Source organism: Pan troglodytes, chromosome 8 (assembly GCF_028858775.2).
Source record: "Pan troglodytes isolate AG18354 chromosome 8, NHGRI_mPanTro3-v2.0_pri, whole genome shotgun sequence".
NCBI lineage: Eukaryota > Metazoa > Chordata > Mammalia > Primates > Hominidae > Pan > Pan troglodytes.
In genome coordinates this window covers 37,966,357-37,986,997 of record NC_072406.2, presented here as the reverse complement: position 1 = coordinate 37,986,997, position 20,641 = coordinate 37,966,357, and the positions used below count along the sequence as shown (strand labels likewise).

Here is a 20,641-nt window from a genome sequence, read left to right as displayed (position 1 = left end):
GTAGTCCTTTTGTCCAGTTGGTGCTAGGCCCATTAACATACCATCAATAGAATTTCCCACACCCATAAAATCTGGTTGCAGGAGAGGACTTGTTTGAACCACTTAGAAGTTCCAGCCTGAGATTAGCCTAGCCTGGTTAATCTCTTCAGTGGCCCACAAAGATGATAACTATATTTTGTAACTTTTATCTCTAGTAACTGGCAAAAATTTGGCAATACTTCCTAAGTTACTCAGCACAGGCATTCAAAAAAGAAAGATAAGCTTAAATCAGTAATGATGCCAGAGAGTCACTGAGGAGAAAGGTCTGCAAGGTTGTGTCCAACAAAGCCTCATGGGTGATATTTATTAGTGAATTAATGTGGCCCAGGACCTGACCTGAGGGTCCATGCGTCACTGTTCTCAGGAACTCAGAGTCAGAGGCACATGAATTAAAGTCTATGTGAGCCTGAGTTATTGCCTGGACATCGATTTTTAAATTAAGAAATACCTCTCAGCTAAATAAATCCCCATAATCAGTGCATTCTGTCCCAGTTGTCAAACTATGTGGGAAGATAAATCATAATCAAAAGGTACTTTGGGCCAGGTGCGGTGGCTCACGCCTGTAATCCCAGACTTTAGGAGGCTGAGGTGGGTGGATCACTTGAGACCAGCCTGGCCAACATGGTGAAACACTGTTTCTACTAAAAATACAAAACTTAGCTGGGCATGGTGGCATGCATCTGTAGTCCCAGCTACTCAGGAGGCTGAGGCAGGAGAATTGCTTGAACTTGGGAGGCAAAGGTTGCAGTGAACCAAGATGGCGCCACTGCACTCCAGCCTGGGTGACAGAGGGAGACTCTATCTTGAACAAACAAACAAACAAACAAACAAAAAACACCCAACAGGTACTTTGGCTAAAACAGAGTCAAGAGAAAAAAAATTTATTTTATAAAAAGCCCGTCAGCTGACATAGCTCTCTCGTCATTCAACCCATATTGACTGTCTGCCATGTGCCAAGAACTGTTCTAGTTGCTGGGCATATAATAGTGAACAAAATAGCTATGTTGGGAAGACAGAAATAATCACACAAATATAATGCATTTATAATTAGAAATTGAAATTAGTGTTTTGGAAGAAAAAAAACAGGATGCTATGCAAGAGAATACCAAGGGAATCCTAAATCAGATTTTGTAGGATCTGACATTTTAAATGAGACTGAAGAATTAGTGGAAGTTGGAAAAAGTTGAGAAGAAGAAAAGGGTTGCAGAGGGGAAAGAACTCCAAGCAGAGAGAGAAGAATGCGTGAAGGATCTGGGGCAGGAAACCCTTGAGGGATAGGCAAGGCATCCATGGGGCTGGGGTGAACTTAGAAAAGGGCAGAAAGGTGCAAGCTGAAGATGAGGAGGAAATCAGGCACCACTGATGCGTTTTAAGCAGAGAGGTGGCACGAGGCAATCAGTATTTGTAAATTATCATTCGCTACGTGGACTGAAGTGGAAGATCAGATGAGCATGGGGAGATTAGTTAGTGGACTAGTTGGTAAAGAAGATAGTGGCACAGATCAAGGTTGTAGCAGTGCAGACAAAGAGTAGCTGTTGGCTTCAAGAAATATTTAAGAGGTAAAAATATAACTTGGTGATGGATTGAACGGGGGAAGAGGGAGGTTTCAAAATTTACAACCAAATTCTGATTTGAGCAGCCAGGCAGTGGGGAGGCGGGGGCGGGGCCGCCATTTTCTGAACTGGGGAAACCTAGGGCAGGAGCAGTTTAAGAGAAGATATGGTGAAGAGATCAAGAATATGATTTTAAACATGTTAGGCTTATGAAAATTGTGGCATCTAGTTGGAAATTTAGATCAAGAGATGGAAAGATAGGTTGAAAGAGTGAGAGATTTGGATCAAAGGAGATGTGGGGTAGACCTTTATGTTTGGAGATTCATCAGTGTGAATGAGATCACCTTGGGACAAAGTGAGAAGGCAATGAATGAGCTCTCAGCAACTGCCATTTAGAGGTAAGGTGGGAGAGGAGTCAGTAAATGAAAGGCCAAAACAATGAAAGTTTAGTGTCCAGAGAGGTCAAAAGAAAACCAGGAAGCCAAGAAAATTCAAGAAAGGAGCACCTTTTCCCTAAAGTAGATCCTTGACAATGGGAATGACATTCTCAACACCCTGGCCAAGACTTTCTCCTGACTCTGAGTAGGACACAGGTCAACATCTACACTGGCACCTGGCCTCTGTTTCATTGTTTGTAGTCTAAACTCTTCCATTGAATCCTTTTCTCTTTCTAGATATGTTAATGCCATTAATACCAGCCGCAACATTAGCATTGGACCCACTATGCTTATTAACACAGTCCACAGTAATACAGTTGGAATACCAAATTGAAGGAAACTTTTCAAAAGGTCAAGGAAATTTTTCAGCAGTTAAGGAGGCCAGTGCTGGTGAACATCATATGTAACTCTCAAGAGAACAACCTAATTTCGCTCCTTTCCAAGTTCTTAGTAAACCTCAGGTGATTTATTCGTAAACACTGGTTACTCCAAGTAAGAGACAAACACAGATCGGGGGAAGAAAAGAGCAAGATAATTTTTCTGGAGGATTAGTCTCTTTCTGCTGAAATGTGCTATGGTTTAAAAAAATCAGCAGGTCTGACTGACAGCAAGTTATGTAACTTTTGGAAAATCACTTAGTGAGCCTCAGCCTTATTTTCCTTATCTGTAATACAAAGAAACAGAACCAGATTTTGTCCAACTCTCCTTCCAGTCCTAATGGTCTATAACTATAAAACTCTAAGACTATTTCAAGTTACTGCAAAGAAGAGTTTGGTCTCCAAACTGATCGGAATGCAGGAAAGCTCTGGCGGATACAGAACCAATGATTTGCACCAACACATATCAACCCAAGAACATCATTTGACAAACTAGAAAGAATGTTAAGTAAAACAAAAATTGTCACTAATTTTTCAATCTTTTCAAATGAAAACTTCCTTAACAACAGTCCTTTGAGGTTTTCAACCACAGTGTTCCTCTTCTAAGGACTTTAAATACATGGTCTCTCTAGGAAGCCAGTGCTATTATTTATAAAGAGAGAGAGAGAGAAGGAGAAGAAAAGAAGACAGAGAAAGAGAGGGAAAGAGAGAGAGAGGAGAGAGAGAGAGAAAGAGGACAGCAGAGAGAGGAGAGAGGGAGAAGGATGGGAGAAGAAAAGTAAAAAAAAAGGAATGACATGTGTTCTTTTATCTAGAATGAGAGTTTCCAATGATAGAAGAACATTCTGTGCTCTTAGGACAATGTCTGAAGCCACCGACAAAAAAAAACTATGTGTTCATAATTTTAAAAATTGTGGAGCGAAGCCAAAGGGAATAGCATTTTTTTGTCTTTCTACATAATGTGCTTGATGAAAAAGAACTGAAGTTAGCAACAGAGTAAGTGAATACCAATTATACCTGCAAACTGAAAGATAGTGTTTCACAGGACTGGTGTAAAAAGGCCATGCACATACTAATTTTTAAAACTGCACATGCAGATATAGCCTTTAGATGTAGATTTTTTATTCTAAACGAGGTGCCTATATAGGAAACAAGAATAGATGGGTAGTATATTTTTTTGTTAAAACTGCTTTACCTTAGGCACTCAAGTCAGTGATGTCTGTGAAGCAAGAACATAAACTTATCTAAATGATATTGCTGATGTGAAAAACATCTGTGGAATTCTTTTGGAATAAAAAATATCCATCCCATTCCTGAACTTCTGCTACCAAGTTCTCCTTTCCTGAGACAACTAATGTTATCAATTTTTAATGTAACTTTTCTATAAATATTGTATAAAAACAAATGCATATATATACACACATACATAATAATTACATATACACATATGTATATTCCTCTCACTTTTAAAATTTAAATGAGAACATGCAATAACATTTGCCTTTTTCAGTTAGTAATGCTGTAAAGCTCATTTTTTATTAATACATATTCTTCATTCCTTTTTGTGGATACACGGTGTTGAATTGTGTAGGCGTATATAATAAATTTCACCAGTACCCTATTGATGGACATCTAAATTGTTTTCATATTTCATATTAAAAGCAATGTTGCAGTGAATGAGCTTGAAAATTGCACTTGTTGATTGTATTAGGAACTATTTTTTACTTTGCTGTGTTTGCCTGTGTGTGATTAGGTAATGTATATACATGACCTAAAATGAATAATTTACCCAAAGGTAAGTAGGAAGAAGACACCTTTCTCATGTCCCTTTCACATAAGCAACCACTATGACCAACTTCTTATTGTTCTAAATGTATACATTCTATGCATGTAAGTATCCATAGTATGAAAATAATTATACATATATCTATAGAAGAGTTACACCTATTTGACAGATACTTGGTTTTCTTCTGTCACAGCCTACAGAGATCAGAAGACTTGTCATAAAAGGCATCATGTATGAATGTAAGCCTTTATGTTAGGAATAGCTTTTTTCTTATTTCACTCTTTATCAACCACACACCATCAATATTGTGGATCTCATTAAGAAAGCAATGCTTTCATTGATTTTTAATGCCTATGTTTTTATTCTGGATGGAAGAGGGGCTATGGATATGGGACACTCCCTTCCCTGTCCTTGGCCACACTGTGTTGAATTTTCCAATTTGGATTCATTGGTAAATTCATTGATTTAATCTGGATAAATGCTTTAAAACAAATTCCCTGGCTTTTTTGCAGAATTATTGAGATGACAGGCAGCTGGCACCCACTTAGTAAGATGATGTTCAGTACTAAATAGTAAGAATGCTTTATAGCCAGGTGTGGTGGCTCACACCTGTAACCCCAGCACTTTGGGAGGCCGAGGCAGGTGGATCATCTGAGGTCAGGAGTTCAAGACCAGCCTGGCCAACATGGTGAAAACCCTGTCTCTACTAAAAACACACAAAAAATTAGCCGGGTGTGGTGGCAGGCACCTGTAATCCCAGCTACTTGGGAGGCTGAGGCAGGAGAATCACTTGAACCCAGGAGGCGGAGGTTGCAGTGAGCCAAGACCGGGCCATTGCACTCCAGCCTGGACAACAAGAATGAAGCTCAGTCTCAAAATAAAAAAAAAAGAGAGAAAAGAATGCTTTATAGGTATAGATGATATAAACAGTGAGATAGACGAGTTAGGCTGCAAATTTTAACATTGCAACCATGTGAGTCCTGCTTTCATTATCCCAGTGGTGGGGTCTGCATTGGGTTGGCTGCTTCCTATGTTTTGTGTTTTTCTCTTTCTTGATTGTATTTTTCCAGTGCTGAGAGTCTACTTGTTTATTAACTCTAGATTGCAGGCTGCATGCAGAGAGATTCTCCCTTCACACACAATAAAATCTCCACTATACAGTTACGTCTCTCCATGCAAACTGTACACTTCTCGCCTGAGTCCTTCTCTTCCATATGATCTTGCTAAAAGTACTTAGGAGCAGGCGTTCTAACCCACCACAATATTCTGAGTTTTTCCAATCAGTCTCCCAGGAAGGGGTAGAAAGGCATGTGGCTTCCCTTCTGTGACAGTGCATGTGACAATTTTACCAAATGTTTTGCCAGGGAATAACAAGGTCAACAGCTTTACAGCCTGCCTAACAATCTTTCCCATCACTTAGATGTCACTTTATTCAATGACTATCATGAAGAATCAAATTATGATCCTTTCTAAGATGTGGAAATTCTATCAAGTCTTATCTTTCATAGGATTCTGTGCCAAACATTCAATGTAGCTATTGTATTACCTAAGTAGACATCTGTATTAGTTCGTTTTTGCACTGCCATAAAGATACTACCCAAGATTGGCTAATTTATAAAGTGAAGAGGTTTAATTGACTCACAGTTCCACATGGCTGGGGAGGCCTCAGGACACTTACAATCATGGTGGAAGGGAAAGCAGGAACATCTTACATGGTGGCAGGTGAGAGAGCGTGTGTAGGAAACAAAAGGGGAAGAGCCCCTTATAAAACCATGAGATCTCATGAGAACTCACTATCATGAGAACAGGAGAACAGCATGGGGGAAAGCATTCCCATGATTTAATCACCTCCCTCCCATCAGTCTCTCCCTCAACACCTGGAGATTACTATTCAAGATGAGATTTGGGTGGGGACACAAAGCCTAACCATATCAACAACATAACCACAGTTTGCTATTGTGTGCTCAGGGCCACTATTCACCACTAGAGTTAATCAAGACAAAGTTAACTGTCCAATTCAAGTTTCTTTCAAGCAAGCAAAACAAAAAACAGAAGGACCCAGCAGCTGTCTACTTTCCTTTCTATCCCCTGACTTTTCTGAGGCCAATACTGAGGACAAACCTTAATCCTGTGCAATTCCCACCCTTGAGCTGTGCTGTTTTGGACTAACGTAGGTTTCTTTTATCTTTATTGGCTTTGAGAATGCAGTTCATTTTTTTTTTCTGAATAAGCTCGATGGCTCAACACAGCCAGCAGGCTTAGGCTTTAGGCCCAGAGCACCCTGGAGGCCACATGTGGTTTAATCTGGACAAATGCTTTAAAACAAATTCCCTGGCTTTTTTTCAGAATTATTGAGATGACAGGCAGCTGCCACCCACTTAGTAAGATGATGTCCAGCACTAACTAGCAAGAATGCTTTATAGGTATAGATGGTATAAACAGTGGGATGGATGAGTTAGGCTGCAAATTTTAACATTATCTTAGAATTTGGATCACCACCTCACTGTACCATTAAATTGCTGTAATTCTTTTGTAATGTACCCAAAACGTTATTAAAGATAGCTTTGGCACACCCTTTATGGAATAAAATGCAGTTGTAAATCCTGAAAGTCTGTTTTTTCTAAGTATATTTTATAACATAAAAATAAAATAATGTGCCAAGATTCTAAATCTTCAAAATTTCTAGTTATTTCGGTATTAACCAAGCAAGCTGATGACAACTGACCATTATACTTTTTATAAAGTGAGAAAAAAAGTTTTTAAAAAGCAAAAATATAAGCCAAATGCCTTAATCAGAATAATCCACTTTGTAAAATCTGCATTGTTATATTGTCATTTAGTCTTATGTTCCCAGCATTATCTCATAAGATATATTTAAATAGTATCTGGCATTGATTCTTCATAAGATGTCTACTTTCTTTAAGAACTATTGTATTTTTCATGTAAATACAATTAAAGTATAGTCAGTGAATTTTCAGACTGGTATTTTATTATTCCCGACTGATATTTTATTATTACAATCCCCTTAATACACATATTGGGGCTAATTTTCTTACAATAGATTTTTAAACTATATAGAAATTGTTAGATTTTTTAAAAAAAATCACATCAGAATTCAAGCGTTCTAGACAATTTATTCGAATGTTTAAAAGAAAACAAATTCTAAAATTATTAAATTTACTAATATTTTTCTGAGGATCTTATGGTGTTTGATTTCTGCCCCATTCTCATCTCATTGAACTTCTGCTCTCCTATAATATGTTCTAATATCATACTGTGCTTATTCAATTTTTTTACATGTCTGTATATCATTAAACCTAAAATGTCATGGTAAAAGATTACAGCCTGTAATCCTAGCACCTTGGGAGGCCGAGGTGGGTGGATCACCTGAGGTCAGGAGTTTGAGTCCAGCCTGGCCAAAATGGTGAAACTCTGTCTCTACTAAAAATACAAAAATTAGCCGGGCGTGGTGGCGAACGCCTGTAATCCCAGCTACTCAGGGGGTTGAGGCAGGAGAATCACATGAACCCAGGGAGCGGAGGTTGCAGTGAGCTGAGATCACGCCACTTCACTCCAGCCTGGGCGAAAGAGGGAGACTCTGTCTCAAAAGAAAAAAATGAGTTATCATTATCTTAAATCAAAGGAAAAAAACCTCTAACAATTAATTGTCATAATGTTTCCTTCTCTCTTCGAATTTTACACTTGCTGAAACAGCCCTTTGCAACTTAAGATACAATTTTTTCATGTATTCTTATAATTTTTTTCATGTATTCTCATAAAAAGATTAAGGATAAGGTACAGTGGTACAGTAGTCCTCCTGTATCTGTGGTTTCAGTTTCTGCAGTTTTAGTTACCTGTGGTCAACACGGTTAGAAAATATTAAATGGAAAATTCCAGAAATAGCAATCCATATGTTTTAAACTGCATGCTGTTTTGAGTACTGTGATGAAATCTTGCACCGTCCTGCTCCATCCCACCTGGACCTGAATTGTCCCTTTGTTCAGCAGATCCACACTGTCTACACTCCCTGCCCATCTAGTAGCACTTAGTGGTCTCACTTAGTCGACCAGGCTGTCAGATTGACTGTTATGGTATCACAGTGCTTGGGTTCAACTCTCAATTCACCCTCATTTTACTTCATAATGTCTCCAAAGTGCAGGAGTAGTGCTGCTGGCAAGTCGGATATGCCAAAGCAAAGCCATAAAGTGCTTCCTTTAAGTGAAATGGTGAAAGTTATGGACTTAATAAGGAAAGAAAAAGAAATTGTATGCAGAGGTTGCTAAGATCTATGCTAAGAATGAATGTTCTATCTGTGAAATTGTGAACACCTTGTTGTTTTAATTGTTCTATTTTATTATTAGTGGCTGCTCATTTCTTATGTGCCTAATTTATAATTTAAAGCTTAATTTAGATATGTACAGAAAAAAATATGTAGTATATAAAGGGTTGAGTACTATCTCAGGCATTCACTGGGGATCTTAGAATGTATTCCCTGCTGATAAGGGGGACTGCTGTAATCCTAAAATATCCTTATATTCATAAGGATGGACTTATCTTGATCACTTTCCTCTCACAATTGTCAGTGTCCATATTTTACCATATTTTCTGCACTGTCAGGAATGTTGCAACTTTTCACACAAGAGGACTCCAGCATTGTCTCTGGGATTTTATTCCAAGCTACCAACTCCTCATCTGCATTTTGATATTGGTCTTTCCTCCTAAGACAACCACTTCCTTCAACTAATATCAAATTCTGCCACTCTGCTCAGTTTTGGCATCTTTCTGTATACATAAAAATGTTTCCTTTCCCAGGACAAATAGTAGTGCAATTATTATTATTATTAATATTATTATTTTTTTTTTTTTTTTGAGACAGAGTCTTGCTCTGTCACCCAGACTGGAGTGCAGTGGCAGGGTCTTGGCTCACCACAACCTCCACCTTCCGGGTTCAAATGATTCTCCTGCCTCAGCCTCCCAAGTAGCTGGGATTACAGGCACCCGCCACCACACCTGGCTAATTTTTGTATTTTTAGTAGAGATGGTGTTTCACCATGTTGGCCAGGCTGGTCTCAAACTCCTGACCTCAGGTGATCTGCCTGCCTCAACCTCCCAAAGTGCTGAGATTACAGGCGCGAGCCACCACTCCGGGCCTAGTGTAATCTTTTGTAAAGCTTTTTTTTTTTTGAGACAGAGTCTCGCTCTGTCACCCAGGCTGGAGTGCAATGGCGCCATCTTGGCTCACTGCAACCTCCACCTCCTGGGTTTAAGTGATTCTCATGCCTCAGCCTCCTGAGTAGCTGAGATTACAGGTGCCCGCTACCACGCCCAGCTAATTTTTTGTATTTTTAGTAGAGACAGGGTTTCACCATGTTGGCCAGGCTGGTCTTGAACTCGTGACCTCAGGTGATCCGCCCACCTAGGCCTCCCAAAGTACTGAGATTACAGGTGTGAGCCACTGCGCCTGGCCAAGACATTTTAAATGTCAGTTAAACCTAACATGCACAGAGCCAACAATAGACAAAACTCAGTTGAAATGACAATAACCAAGTTTGTTCCTCCGTGCATGATGTTGCATACATCACAACTGCCCCCTGGTTGATAGTGACTGTGAAACACCATTGATTTTAGAGATGTTCAAACATGAAAACAGCACATTGTAAGATAAATGGAATATGCTCTTCCACCAAAACATCCCACTGTTTCCTAGATGTTACCTTTTTTAAAATCTGGCTCAAATCCAGCTTATTGTGCAAGCCTTCATAATTAATACCCCACTTGACACTTGGTATTGCTTACACAACTCTATGTATCCACTACACAGTGGTATGTCACATTTGCTCCCTTCTTCACAATAAATACTTATGAGCCAGGCTATAAGAATCCTCTTTGATAATGCTTGGGAGGGCTTTCCAGATAGGAGCTGGGATGATGCCCTCCTAGGAAGTCAGAGCTGAATTAAAAAGCAATGGGTGACCAGGTGCTGTGGTTCACACCTGTAATCACAACACTTTGGGAAGCCTAGATGGAAGGATTGCTTAAGCCCAGGAGTTCAAGACCAGCCTGTGCAACATAGTGGCAACCTGTCTGTACAAAAAATAATTTTAAAAAAATTAGCCAAGTGTAATGGCTTGTGCCTGTAGTCCCATCTATTCAGGTGGCTGAGGTGAGAGAATTGCTTGAGCCCAGGGTTTGAGGCTGCAGTGAGCTATGATTGTGCCACTGCACTTTAGCCTTGGTGACAGAGCAAGACCCTGTCTCAAAAAAAAAAAAAGCAGTGAGTGTCAAATGCCCTCTTTGATGGTTTGTTTAGTAAACATGTAGTTTGGCTGTTGGATGTGCAAACTATTTTTTTGAGACAGAGCCTCACTCTGTCACCCAAGCTGGAGTGCAGTGGCATGTTCTCAGCTCACTGCAGCCTCTGCCTCCTGGGTTCAAGTGATTCTTCTGCCTCAGCCTCCTGAGTAGCTGAGATTACAGGTGGGTGCCACCATGCCTGGCTAATTTTTGTATTTCTAGTAGAGATGGGGTTTCAACATGTTGGCCAGGCTGGTCTCAAACTCCTGACCTCAGGGGATCCTCCTGCCTAAGCCTCCCAAAGTGCTGGGATTACGGGCGTGAGCCATCATGCCCGGCCCCAAACTATTTTTTTTTTTTTTTATTAATAGAGACAGGATCTCATGCTGTCACCCAGGCTGGAGTGCAGTGGCACAAATATGGTTCACTGCAGCCTTGAACTCCTGGGCTCAAGTGATCCTCCTGCCGCAGCCTCCCAAGTAGCTGGAACTACAGGTGTGCACTACCACACCTAGCTAATTTTTTTTTTTTTTTTTTTTTTTTTAGAGACAGGGTCTTGCTATGTTGCCCAGGCTAGTCTCCAACTCCTGGCCTCAAGTGATCCTCCTGCCTCTGCCTCCCAAAGTGCTGAGATTATAGGTGTGAGTCACCACACCCTTCCTGGATATGCAAATATCTTAAAGGAAGGATTCTGTCTACAGTTCTTCTCTATCTATCATCTGCCTATTTAAAAGAGTGTGTAAATATGCAGTCAGTTGGATTTGACTCCCAAACAATGCTTAATTTGTGTAGCTTAGACATTTGTGTGGAAATTTATGACAGTGATTACCCTTCCATTTAATGGGGAAAAAAAATTGTTCCTATGGTAACTGTTTCAGAAGAGTGCATACTTACCATACTTCTAAAATATGCAGCCCATCCTATGGGAGTACAGATCATCTTGAAAGGATTTTCCCTCCTTCAATAAACATTGATTTTTCCTCCTCTTCACGTGATTTCAGAATAAAATAAAACTTTGTAAGAATTGCTAAAGAAGAGCTTCAGGAAATGAGAACCATGAATGGGGCTGGCACCTTGCAGCTCTCATGGGGGAGCAACAACACTGTCCTCAAGTGGTTTCTGGAAACACAAGCTGGTCCCTTCATAGCTGTATTTCTCCCAGACTCTTTTTCTTTTCCGTGTATCATCATGTTTGCTGTGTTTGGGATGTTGCTATGCAAAATGATATAAAAGAGTGGGTTTTTTCTAAGGCAATCAAGCTTAGCAGATGCAAGTTCAAGATGATGCAAAAGTTTCTTAGAAAAGTTTTAGACTTCCTTAGGGAATGTTATAAGAAATATTCATGATAAGAGAGGATAAATATTGATGAAGGCCTAAAATGTCGTTCCACGTGATAAAATTCATCAGCTACAGGGGCTTTGTAACTATGGACAGCACTTAAGTAGCTGTTTTGAAACTGCTCTTATTTGTATTTTTGCAAACAAAGGGCCCCCTCCAACTTTTTTCTTCAAATTCACTGCTCTCTGTGAATTTTTTCCTTTAAAAACTATATCTTACAATCTTATTAAAGCAGAGAAATAAGTACACCAAACTACAGCTTGTAGTATTTGTTAGAAAAGTCAGCATCATGGTCTCCTTTTTCATTTTTTCCATGTTATATGATTTTTTCTTCAGAGCTCACTTATAAAAACAGACCTATTGATTCTGTAGTTCTGTGATGGACATACAGAAAAAGAGTTATGAAATGTTCATAATATCTTAAGTACGTAACACCCATCCTGAGCAAACATGACTTACAGACTCTAAAATTGTGAGTCTTCACAGCCAAAGGAGTAGCATGGGCTTACTTAAGGACTGAAAACATTCATCTTGCTACTTATAAAGTAGTCAAATGTGGCCGGGCGCGGTGGCTCATTCCTGTAATCCCAGCACTTCAACAGGCCGAGGCAGGTGGATCACTTGAGGTCAGGAGTTCCAGACCAGCCTGACCAACATGGTGAAACCTTGTCTTTACTAAAAATACAAGACTTAGCCGGGCATAGTGGCACATACTTGTAATCCCAGCTACTCTGGAGGCTGAGACAGAAGAATCACTTGAACCCGGGAGGCAGAGGTTGCAGTGAGCAGAGGTCGCACCAGTGCACTCCGGCCTGGGTGACAGAGCGAGACTCCATCTCAAGAAAACAACAACAACAACAAAGAAGTCAAATGCAATAGTTGGGAAAATAGAGGCGGAGTGAGTGATCATATGTGATTCGACTTCTGTCTCTGCAAAGGTAGCAAGCTCTGTGTACAACAGAGCCTTGAGTAACATACAGAATACCTAGGTGAAATTATGGGTTTCCGAACAATTGGTCTGCTTTTTTCAACTCACTACAGTGTCTGAAATCCCACCATCAAATCTTTTCAGGCAGTACTGAATTCACTTATCCAAATACGCTAAGGATAGAAAGGCCGCAGCTGAAGGAGTCAGAGGCATACAAAGGAGCAGAAGAGGCAGTGTAGGGGCTGAGAAAAGTCGTGGGTGTGCAGCGGTACTGTGCAAGGCAGGTCTAAGTACGGCACCACTGGAAGGATCTTAGACAACAAAGGATGCTGTCTAACACCCAAGGAGGATGTTAGCTCCTGGATGAGCAAGGGGATGTTGGCACCTGTGAGGTAGAGATGGGTTGAAGATTGGTAGATTCCTATTTTTTAAGGCTGCCTTGTTGGCTCAGCAAGACATCGAATTTGTGCCTTCTTAGACTTCACGGGCAGGAGCACCTCACAATGGGTAGGTTTACACTTTGTTTTCCTTGTGCATCAGCCCTGGAAAAGGACTGATGTCAGAGACAAAGGAAAAAGGTAACAGAGAGAGAATTCTTTCCTCTGGGCCTGGGAAAACCTTGCTCCCTATATTAGAATCAAAAGTAAGAAGGAATGATAGCCCAAGCTCTTACTTGCAGATAGGTTTTCAAAAATCTATCAGGTAATGACATTTCCCACTAATATTTTGCACTCTTTGCAGCATCCCAGTGATGATGTAACTGGTGGCCAGGACTACCAGCAGCCTGTACACACACACACACACACACACATCATACACACATATATACACACATATATACACACACATCATACATACACACACATCATACACATACACACATATCATACACACATATATACACACATCATACACATGTATACACATACATCATACACACATATATACACACATACACACATACACACACATCATACACATACATCATACATACATATCGTACACACATATACACACATCATACACACATATACACATACATCATACACACACATCATACACACTATACACACATATATACACACATCATACACACATCTGCATACATCATACACATACTCACATCATACACACATATACACACACATACACACACATCATACACACATATACACACACATATACACACACATCATATACATCATACACACAAATCATACACACATCATATACACGCACATATGCACACACACATCATACACACATACACACATATATACACACATCATGCACATACATACATCATATATACACATATACACACATATCACACACGTATACACACATCATACACATATATAGACACATATCATACACACATACACACACAAAATACACACACATCATATACATCATACACACACATCATACACACATACACACATCATATACATGCACATATACACACATCATACACACATCATACGCACATACACACATATACACACATCATGCATATACATACATCATACACACATATCACACACGTATACACACATCATACACACATATAGACACATATCATACACACATCATACACACACGTACACACACACGCACATAGGAGTCATTACTATCCAATCAAGGTCATCAAAGGCATAAAGGAGGGTCAGGATTACAGCGAGACTGATGAAAAGTCTCTTGTAAAATTTGTTTGAGGACCTAAACATTGAATTAAGCAAAGAGTAACACAATGAGAACTATAAAGCTTCACTGAAAGAAAGAGAAGAACTAAAATTCCCCTTCCTTCCCCCGCTACCTCCATGGTGAGCATTCAGCTCATTTGGGGGTTTATTCTCAGTTGTAAGAGCCAAAGCCTTTCATCATTTCTGGGCAGAACATCCATTAAAGACAGACCAGGTGGTACCAGCTGCACCTGATGAAAGAAATCACACGGTTTCATTATGTAGAGTAATGACAGAAGAACGGGCAGTGTGGACCAGCTGGATCTGTCTCTGCCACTCTTCAGTGCATGCACACACACACATGCACATGCATACACACACGCACACACACATACACACACACCAGAAAAAGAAGACTCAGGAGCTCTGAATTCGTGGAGCCCAGAAATTGAACCTGGTACCCATGGAATCTGGAATCTTTCTGGCCTGTTATGATGTGCAAAGCAGCAGGCCTTGTTCATAACTGGCAGTAAATCTGCTTATTTAGTTTGGTAAAAAAAAAAAATTGTTATGACTTTTCAAAGCCATGAATAGCCAATAAAGTGAAAAACAGACACTACCACATTTTCTTCTCTGTTGTAGTAACAATAGCAAACATGTATAGCTCTTACTAGGGTCTGTGTTATTCTAAGTGCTTAATCTAAATTAACTCAGTCCTCATAATAGCCTTATGATGTAGATATGATTATCATCCTCTTTTACTGATAGGGAAATTGAAGCATGGAGAGGTTAGGTAATTGTCCAAGATCTCACCATCAATAATTCATAATAGAGGTGTTGATGGGTGAGAGTGTGGATGCCCATAAATAAAGGAATATACTCAGATGCCTAAAAAGGTACAGGAAGTACTCTTCACTAAGATTTCACTTAATCTCCAGCATCTTTCTTGTACCATATTCCATCCGTTTTAATCCTTACACATGTGGAGCGACACATTCTAACAGAGTGTGATTCCATTAAGAGAATAATGAAAACGGTGCTGGCGCACCAGGCTTGCAGCCCAGGCTGCTCAGTTAATGCTGGAAATTGTCTCAGAGAAAAGGTGTTTCTGATGTTCAAAAAAAGGCCCACAGCACTGGGACAAAGGACTGAAGAAAGCAAGAGGGTGTTGTGGTCTCAGCAAAAGTTGGTGCTGCTTTCAAAGTTAATGAGAAGGTTGCATGTACAACACATTGGGGTCTCTCCTTTATTAGCCACTTTATTATTAGGGCCTTTCTTTGCACACATTTCATTTTTTCTTCTTTTAATATAAAGGTGGCATTGATGCCAAAATGGCAAATTGTGTAAGTGACATATTTGATTTTCTGTTTTCTGGATGCAGCAGAGAGGTTCCAGTTTCTACTCTCCTTGCACTGTGCTTCACACTTATTCTTCAGGAGGGAGGTGATGAATCTGGATGTGTTCTTGGCAAAGTATTCTTAAGGGCATCCTCTATTGAGTCAATATCCAAATACTATTGCAGGCAAAGCCAAATATAACTCATTTTCTCTGCCAGTTATATCTCTTATTCTGAAATTTTAATGTTCATACTTCATAAATCGTTTAACTAAAGAATCAGGTCAACCTCCCAAGTTACACAACCTCTACTAAATGCAAGAAACAAGAGCAGGTTTCAGGTGGTTGTGTGGCTGTGGAATTCGTTTGATTATTTTGTATTTGATGTATTCTCATATAAAATCTTTAAATGCAGCAAGTTTATAGGCCCACGACTTGCTGATTTCTGTAGCTTATTAGTGAACAAGGAAAGAGATTCAACCAGTGTTGTTCCAGAAGAAAAATCAAGAGGAAAGTATACACTTTTCAATAACTAGAGCTGCTCAAAAATGAAATGCAGGGCCCTGCAAAGGACTGAGTATCCATCCATAGAGGAATCCTTGCCAATATTCCTTCCACTCAACCCAAAGGCATTTCTGATTATATTTCATTCACAGAGAACTTAATTTTCCATATTCATAGACATCTAAGCACTTGGAAATTTGAAGAAATCATTTCAAGTAGTAAGAAATTGACAGAGATAATTTGATGAGGCATGTAAGCTTTTTCTGAAAACTCTGCAGAGGTTTGCGTAATCTCTCTTTAGGGCTGGGGCTCAGAATCAGGGCTGGGCAAGTCAATGAGGGCTGTGGCCTCTGGAGGCCAGTGGACCAGACGCAAGTGGAGAGGAAAGAAGGAAAAGGAGGAAACGTGGAAGAATAAAGTGGGTGGCGGTGATAGTGATACTAAGAGAATCATCACAACAGTCACATCAATCAATTGCAGTTGTTCTCATTTTTCACACAAAGGAATTGAACCTTAGGGTTGTGAGTCCCAAGATCACACAGTAAGTGACAGAGGCAGGACATGGTAGATTTCACGGTTGGGATTCCTGATTCCAGGTTTTCCCACAATAGCAGGACAATGGCTTATTCATCTTAGGCTGGATGGTTCTAATTTTTTTTTTTTTTTGAGATAGGATTTCACTCTGTCGTCCAGGCTGGAGTGCAGTGACACAATCATGGCTCACTGTAGCCTCAACCTCCTAGTCAAGTGATCCTCCCACCAAAGCCTCCTGAGTTACTGGAACTGCAGGTGTGCACCACCACGACCAGCTAAGTTATTGATTTTTAGTAGAGAAGGGGTTCTGCCATGTTGCCCAGGCTGGTCTTGAACTCCTAGGCTCAAACCATCTGCCCACCTGGGACTCCAAAAGTGCTAGGATTACAGGCGTGAGCCACGCTGCTCAGCCTGGACAGTTTTATGTCAAAGGCAGGTCTAAGAAGGGAAGCTCACTTCTGGATCCTGCTGTAAGCCTCATGAATTTAAAATATCATTACTGTGGATAGTCATAAGTACATTGCTTAGTCTCCCGAGAGTCATTTTCCTTTATATGAAATGGAAGTAATATCAATGAATCTTGGACGTCTATTAATATTATAAACTGCAAATTCCAATTTTGAAAGACTAAGAGAAAATGGAAATGATTGATCTTATATTAAAAAGAAAGTGCAGGTCTCTAATTTTGGCTTTGCATTTTGACCTGAGCTTCATTTAACTTATGTTTCTCTATGTTTGAAACAATTTATATTTTCTTTGTGTTTATGTTTTTTATTCCAGGAAGCATGAAAGAAAGAACCCACACACACAAACTTTTCTCTCATTATTCCCATATTCAAGAGAGCTACAGACCTACTGTCTATGGGTTTATCAGCTATGAGCCTAACATTTTCATTTACCTCCTAAAAACAGAGTAGGAAACAGCTGAGGTCAGTATAAAGGCTGTTACTCTAGGGCAGTCATGTTTAAGAATAGCAGGGGATGAGTCTGGGCTATCACCCTCTATCCCCAGCTACCAGGGACATTTGGCACTTTCTGAAGACATTGTTGATGGTTACAATTGGGGGTGCTACTGGGTTCTAAGGAGCAAAAGAAGCCAGGAATGTTGTTAAACAGCTTACAATACACAGGACAGTTTCACACAAAGAATCATGGAGCTCCAAGTGTCTATATTGCTAATATTGGGAAACCCTGATCTTTATAAAACCAGGTAAAATGCGTGGCGTTTTACAAACCTGGGTACTTCCATTGGCAAAATCTTCTAAGCTCCCAAACCTAGAGAATGACAGCATGACAGAGCTGTCCACAGCTTTTCACAATGGATAGAGAAGCCTTTCCTGCATGCTCCATTAATCTTCAGACGTTCCTAGAATGTGCTGTGTGAAATGGGGAATGTTTCTTAGATCATTATTTCTACCATTTTTATTTTTCTCTAGGAAAAAGCAAACTGGCTTTTGGGAATTTTTGGTTGCCTGATGTTTTACATCATTTTTCATGGTTTGCTTTTAATGTCAAAATTTTTCTTTTTATTTGTCTTTTGCAAGAAGAAAAAGAAAATATGGAAAGAGATTTGGAAAAAACTTTTAGAATATGTGTAATGTCTCTAAGAATAAGAAAAATCATCAGAACTGTACGTTCCAGGTTTCCCAAACCAACTGAAAGAGGTTCCTGAATAATAACAACCTCAATAACCATTCTTCATATTTGCCATTTTAAAAAGTCTGCTACTTTTAAAAATCAACCCAGTTGATTAGGCAATTGGTCTGAACCTGAGAACTATGCCTAAAGCAAGAGCTCAGAAACACAGACTAGTTTTAAAACTTAGAAAATAAATGTCGAAAAAGAATACGGAAAGGTCACAGGTAACACTGCACACAGAAAAACAGAATATAAAAGGTAATATGACTTGACTAACAAGGTGAAAGGTAATGAGTACAGAGTCCAGGTATGACTTTCACAATTGCTAAGGCATTCTGTCTATATCGCTTAAGCTTTGGCAAAATACCCAGACCCACAGAAAAGTCTGAGTCACCCATCTCTCATCCCTTTATTCTCTGGAAAAGGTGACCTAGGTGTCAGCTGTACTCTGTGGCTGATTGTAGTGAACATGCTGAGAAATCTGAGAATGGAAAGCCAGTGACATCAATCTTGGAATTAGAAAGAAATTATTATTTCTGGGTTCAGCATCTGGCCTTACCATGCAAACTAGATTTTTCTAGTCTCCTATTCTTTGAATTGCCTTAATTTAAAGTGTGTTGAAAAGTTCTCACCTGTGTGTGTGACTTTTAGGGTTGTTTGCTTTGTGTGTTTGATATGAACTGAAGAGAATCTGAAAGTTCTTTCTCAAGCCAAGAGACAAATTGAGATAATGACAATGTTGGCCTGAGCTTTAGGTTCAGAAGGATCATGATCATTTTGCTGAGCTAAGACACAGAAGAGAATCTAAGGTAAAGTGAGTTCTAAGGCAAGAAAACCACTGACCACAGTAACCGAATGGCATATACAATGGCTATGGAAAGAGAAAACTGCTTCAACCCAAATGCCAAATTCAATGCCCACTTCTGCATCGAGGGACAATCCTTCAATATGTATGTTACACTTCTTCTAATCCTTTTTACAGACACTTGGAAAAATGTTTAAATGATTTTTAAAATTCGATCCATTTACATTTGTTCCTTAGAAATAAACTATAAATATTGAGATTTAGTGATGTAGTTATGTTTGCTATAGAGCTTATTTTAAGTATATTCATTGATTTTGAAGTTAATGTGTGTTGTTGTCCTTTATATTCCAAACATTAAGGGCATCAAATCAGACTAATATTTTCTTCCTAATGTAAGATAAAAATAATAAAGCAATAATTTTAAAAATGGGGCTCTTAATTCAGAATCCATCACTATTTATACTAACTAGACAGAGATTTTCTTGTAATTTACTTTTGTTTTACATACTCACATATAAATATATGATATAACATGTATAGAACGAGTTGATAACACAAGACATAAATATAATTTCATGGGAGCATGTTAGCTCATCTACATGATGAAGCTTTTACAGATTGTAGGTTTATTTTTTAAAACTGCTAACTGACCTGTTCATCATTAATAACACAGAACTTCTGACTGACCAGGAATTCCACTACAATAATTCTATTTTAATATTGGGTAAAAGGTTTTGAGCACTCCTTAGGTACTCAGCACTCTGTATACATTATTTTCTTTAATCCTCACAGTAACCCTAAGAAGCAGGAACTGGCGTGATCTCCATTGAACAGATACGAAAAATAAGGCAAAGAAAGTAAGAAACTTGCTCACGGTCAAAATCAGGTGGTAGGTGGTGGAGTCTGGTTTTAAAGCTGAGTCTGCCTGAGTTGGAGCCAAAACCCTGAAACACAGCACCATAAACTTTTCATTAGTCTAGGTATTACTTTATGGAGTACAACGATAAAACCACATTGTTTTAAAATAGTGTATAGTAAAGAATGAATCACAATGACTTTTTTTATTAGTTCCAATTACTACACTTTTAACGTATGTTAGCTAATATTCTTTTCCCTCGAACCTCAAAGTGTTTTCACAGTAACATTTAATTCACTTTCAGTGAAAAATCTTATAAGATTTACTGTATTCTTCCGTTGAAAAAAAAAGACACTAATATTGTAAGCTAAATTTAGCAAGATATATATCAAGAACCTTAAAATATTTATACTCTCTAACTTAGAAATTCCATTTCTGGAGAGTTTATCCTCTAGAAATAGTTAAAATGCATATAAATGGTTTATTACAAACACATTTATTTATATATTTATACAATCAAAATTTGGAAGTA

General features: G+C 39.1%; 1 protein-coding gene across 1 annotated transcript in view; it reads right to left on the bottom strand.

Annotated features, from left to right (window-relative positions):
• The window catches only part of THNSL1 (threonine synthase like 1), a 64,026-nt gene extending 43,834 nt beyond the window's left edge, over positions 1-20,192 (bottom strand). Inside the window, exon 1 of the mRNA XM_016962792.3 lies at positions 20,128-20,192. The gene's annotated coding sequence lies outside the window, so the exon portion shown is untranslated. The remainder of the gene's footprint in view (positions 1-20,127) is intronic.
• Between the last annotated feature and the right edge of the window lie 449 nt (positions 20,193-20,641).